This window comes from Helianthus annuus, chromosome 1 (genome assembly GCF_002127325.2).
Source record: "Helianthus annuus cultivar XRQ/B chromosome 1, HanXRQr2.0-SUNRISE, whole genome shotgun sequence".
In the NCBI taxonomy this organism is placed as follows: domain Eukaryota; kingdom Viridiplantae; phylum Streptophyta; class Magnoliopsida; order Asterales; family Asteraceae; genus Helianthus; species Helianthus annuus.
This window is the reverse complement of record NC_035433.2, coordinates 137,963,953-137,969,952: the sequence shown is the minus strand read 5'-3', so window position 1 is coordinate 137,969,952 and position 6,000 is coordinate 137,963,953.

Here is a 6,000-nt window from a genome sequence, read left to right as displayed (position 1 = left end):
ACATTATGGCGTTAACTAACCACATTCATTTTTTTGCCATAATCACATTACATCATTTTAACAAGTGTTCATGAAAATCACAACTAAACCAATTTAGACATTTCATTGAACACCTTGTATGCGTATCGTAAATTCAGCATAATGTACAAGTGTCTTAAGCACATTTTTCCATACTTTTATCAATTGTTTAACATAAACATCCCTAATTCCATCTTTTGTCATCCTAACTATGAACACATGGTTTTAATCATCAATTAGTTATCAATATTTCATCAACACATTGCTTCAATCATCAATATCATAATAATTAGCATATAGGGTTTCACAAATTTCTAATCATCCTATAACATACAAATGGGTTTTTACTTCAAATCATCATTACATACAATTTCAAGCATGATTTCGACTCCCATATGCTGATACATCTAGTATTCATATTCAATTTCATATAAAAGCACTGATTACACATATCACACTTCATCAACTAACATTAAAAACATGAAATTCGACTTACATGATACTTATAACACTTAAGGGATCATGATTCCTAACTCATGCATTGAAAATCTGGCCTTTTACTCCTTCAATTTTGTAGAGATTTGAAGAACTAGGGTTTCCCTTAGCTCTCTCCCTCTTGTTCGATCGTACAGCCCAGGAGAAACACTGATTCTTTTTTTTTATCCAATTTCATCACATAATTACATTATTAGTCCCTTGTCTTTTTGAATGTTTTCAAAATAGCCATTTCCCATACTAACTTGGTTACTTCCATTTACATAAGGGGTGTCTATTTTATTATTTCTTATAAAACTTTCGATATGGCAAAAATCTATGTTTATCATCCCTTATCGTTAAAACATCACGATAAAATTATTATTCTAAGTCATACGAAATTTTGGGGCGTTACAACGAACATAATATTATTTTATAACATACGAAATTTGATGTGTTACAAAAACTCACAAATAATAGAATGAATATTACTAAAACACCATATTCAAACTCTAATAGTCCATAAAAACTTCAAACACACCATCGTAGAACTATGAATATAAAACACACAATGCTAAACAACATAAAACACAATAATATTTGTCATTCCACAATCAGAGCCTTAACATCTAAAACACAACACAAAACCCACATACATGATGTTTTAGTAATCTTCATCATATTATTTGTGGGTTTTTTGGTGTGTTTTATGGTTGACATTATGGTGTTTTATGACTTTTTACACTTTTTAGGAGATTTGGACTTTCTGGACAACTCCTATCCTATATATAATAAAATGGTTTTTTAACTAAAAGGGTTATTTGGTCATTTAACCAAAGTTAACAGAATAATTTTAACAGTGTTGGAAATTTGGACTCAAATGGTTAAAGAAAATGCTTATGGGACTCAGGTCATTAAACTTTTTGTTTTTGGACTCAACTAGTTAAAACCAATAAAACATAGGGACTCAAAAAGTAATTTACCTTTTTTTTAGTTTCAAGATTTTGGGGTTGTTTGGCAACATCTGAATGGTTAAGTGCTAAACCAGTAAGAGGTATGAACCATTAAGAGCCTATATAATGCTTAACCGTTCAGAGGCAAATGCCTGACCAATTCAGATTAGAGGTATTAACCATTCAGAGGCAAATGTCTGAACCATTCAGACATCTGCTCGTGAAACAAACACTCTGAACCATTAAGTGTTGAACCAGTAAGAGGTCTGAACCATTAAGAGGCTCATTAAGAGGTAAAAAAACAGCCCCTTCGTGCTTTAACCATTTATGGTGTATCTTGTGTTGGCAGTCATAATAATAAGTTTCGTGTTTCATCTTCAGTTCCCAAGGCTTAGGGGTTGTGTTGGCAACTTCTGAATAGTTAAAGTACTAAGCTGGTAAAAGATCTGAACCATTAAGGTAGTGTTTGGTATGCAGGAATGATAAGCGGAATGGAATAGACTATTACGACGTAATGAAAAAAAAATACGTTTGATTGGTCAAGGTAATGAAATCACCCATTACACAGGACATTCCATTCCCTCAAATTCATTCCATCCACAGCCCTTGTTTTTCTTCCATTCCATTTCCTCTCCCACTTTCATCACAAACAACTCCCACCACCTTAACCATTAGCCACCCACCGCTGCCACAACCACCTGCCGACAACTACCAGCGTCGTCGTCGCCGGCACCTGTCGCCGCCACCGCCACCCTCCGCCACTGAACACCGCGCCACCGCTACCACCCATTGCCGCAACCACCCCACTCCGCCACCGAACACCGATACCACCGCCACCACCAACCACCTTGTAGGATCGAGATTCGACCTAAACGAGTCGATCAGAAGAGTTCTAATCCAAACCAAAGGCGGAATTCAGTGATTCGGACTTGGTTACAGCTTGATTCATACTAGGATTCACTTTAACTGTCTTGTATATTGATTTGAAAGCTTTACAGACCACTTGACACTTCGGCAGCACCTCTGCTCCGGAATCAGCAACGTTACAAATGAAATGACCAAGCTCACTATTTATAGGATTCCCACTTCGCACGAACTGGACACTTCCAGTTCGTGCGAACTGGGTCTGCCAGTTCGTGTGAACTGGTCCAACAACTCTAAAATCCTATTTTCTAGGCTACTGAGCTCTGGTTTATCCTATCTAGATACAAGACTCGATACAAGACGAAGTCGACAGACATATGCACCAACAGACTCCCCCTTGGATGTTGACGAAGTCTTCAGTGTCGAGTCTTCAGTACGTCAAGTCTTCAGTCTTGATCAGTCTTCTTGTTCTCTCCAAAGTGTCTAACACTGTAAGCGTCCTTCAATTTTTCTCTTCTTTCATCAGCTTCTGTCTTTAACAAAATTCTAGGATTAGAAACTGGCTCTTACATCTTCAGACTCCCCTTTGCTAACAGACTCCCCCTTAAATTGTTCTGGGATCGCAATCTGACATAGCACTCTTTCTAAGATTGTGACCTGGCTCAAACTCTGCTCAGGCTTAGACACGGGGATCTGCACAAATCTCTACCCAACAATAAATTTCACAGTTGTTAAGATTTAACAAATTTAATCTCTACTAACCACTTGTATGTGAAATATTCAAATTTGGTTTCAAGAAATCATTTAAGCATTTAACAAATTTTGTTCGTTAATTTGAAACCATTTAATCTTTTCAAAATCATTTCTCATTTCAAATAAACTCTCCCAAACCTGTTGTTCATCATGTTTAGCACTCGAAATTTTGAAAATCAGTTTTTCAACATTAGTTGTCGAAAATAAGATAAAATAAAATCTTTTTTAATTTTTCAAAATTTTATGCTAAAAACACAATATTTTTGGATTTTTGTTTTTAATGAAAAGTAGTAAAGAAATATTTACACACAATATTTTTGTGAGTTTGTGTAAGAGGATCATATCAGATTATGAGACATATCACTAACACCGTTAAGCTTTAAACATTTTAAGTTCTAAACGATTCACTTAGATTGTCAGTATACTGGTCCACTTAAATTTTCACACAAAGTTCAATGGTTTTGAGATATGAGATTAGTGTTTTAAGCACTTAAACTTATTCGCGTGTCCCACCTCAGAATATACTCCCGTATCCAGACTTCTATATTCAGTCTTACAGGTGAGTGTACATTAATGATATCTGTAAACGGGTAATGCGAGACCATGAGAGCTCAGGTTAGAACTTCCATTCAAAGAAAGGGATGATGGCTCGTCTTTAGGTGTGTCCCGTTTGGGGATCTTTTCTTCAACAGCACATGATTAGCATTTTTCAATGTTTCATCATTTTTTATGCTGTGGGTGGGCTTTATGATTTAAAGCAGTGCAGAGCATTATACGAGGACTAGGCTATTGCTCCCGCAAAATCAGAAATCCTTGTATAATACCCCAGATATCATCACGCACAAAGACCTAGTATGTCAGAAATAGAACATCTTTCAAACAAGATTTCGGGGGTAACCCATATATTCGGGAGATGTTCCCCACGAGATAAGAAAGTATTTGATATTTAGGTTTATATCTCGAAAACAATCTACTGAATGAGTAAAAACCTACTGACATATCATCAGTGAAACCGTTTATCACATTTGACTTTCCATTTCTTTAGCATGTTGTGATAGTCCACTGATGTACTATCATTTCCTCCTTTTCACAACAAAACTCATTTTGTTTTTTCAATGTTTTTGGCTTTATATGTTTCAATTTTTTATTTTCTTGGGAAAATTTGAAAAAAAAAATGTAGTAAACTGTATAAATAAAATGACAACTATTGTGAATTGCTTCAATTCTCCATCCACTTGGCGTAAACAATCAGAACTCCCCCTGACAACAAACTATTTTCCCATTATGATTTTAAAACACTTAAGTTTGTTTTAATCAAACTGGTTTTTCTGGAAAATTAGTTTTGTTGAAAACACTTGTAAGATCGGGGTTTTCATCACATTGTTTTCTCATTTTTATGATTTTCAGGTGGAATAAAACCTAAACCCTTCTTTTTGAAATTACTGTTATGGTTTGGTTTCTTTTGAAAACCAGGACCAGAACTGTAATCTTTTTTCTTGTTCAATCTTTGTTGAACTCTTGAAGTATACTTTTTAGGTTTTTCACTAAGATTCATATCTTTTATTTTAGAAATATTAATTTCTGTTAATTTGAAAACCTTATTGATCATTTCAGTTTTGACACTTCTTATTGGAAATTCCTCATCAGAAAATAATTTGTCAGAATCATTCAAAGTATATGCTACTTTAAATGTTTCATCATTCAAATTATTTTTTGATAACAGAAAATCTTTATTGTAAACCCTTTTGACCGGTGATTTCGAGCTTTTTTCTGATGAACTCGACTTTTCAGAATTAGACTCAGACTTTGACTCTTCATCTTTATCCAACACCTGATCGACCACTTTCTTAATTATCTCAGACTCATGATCAGTGTCAGACGATGTGAATGTAACGTCAATGTTGTCTGGTAACTCATCAGTTGTTTCAGACTTTAACTTTATATTGACTGCCTTTTTGACTTCATCCGTAATAGACTTTCTGGGAGAATAACCTTCCCAGATCGGAGGCGGACACCTTTTATAATTTGTACTGTGTTTCTTACCAGTGTCCGTATATTCCGACTTCTTATCTTGAAAGGCTTCAAAACCTGCAACCGTTGGATAAATTCTATCAATCAAGTAATCAGAACTTAAATAACTCTGCAACAATCGTCTGATTCTTTCGTTTTCAATCTTTTCATTCTCCAATTCCTGCTTCAACTTTGCACACTCTTCAATATAATAATTGATGGCTTTCTGTTTAGTCATCACCATTGAATTCAACATTGTCAAAGCATCTTCTATTTCTAAGTTTGTCTTTTCTAATTGGTTAACTGTTCTGTTCAGCACATCATAAGATTCTTTCACGTACTTAACATCAAACAACAATTTTTCTTTCATCTTGTCTAGCTCCATATACTTCTTATCTCTCTCTTCACAATGTTTGCATGATTCCAAACATTTCAGACAAGATTTTTCAACCTCTACAATCTTTTCAACTTCGACAACTTTTTCAACTTCGACAATTTTTTCAACTTCGACAATTTTCTCAACTATTTTCTCCACTTCAACAATTTTCTCCACCACCTTCTCAATCACATTCGGTTCTATCTCAACTTCTATCATCACTTCACTCTCATCAATCTGGACCCTCTCAGTCGGTTTCTCTTCAACTTTTGCCTTATCAGCTTCCATCTGAACCTTAGTCTGTTCTTCAGCTACCCTTCTTGCTTCAATTTCCTCTTCATCAATCATTTTTGCTTCCAATTCTCTCTTCAGTCTAGCAGCCCTTTTCTCTTTCAACATCTCGATTTTATCTGCAAAAAAACAAATTAAAACTATAAGAATCCAAGTTTTTTCTAGCTTTATTAATATACTCTTCCTCATCATCAGTATCTTCATCACTTCCTGAAGACTTAAAGATCGGTAATCTTTTTGGATGATTCTTATTAGTTTTGA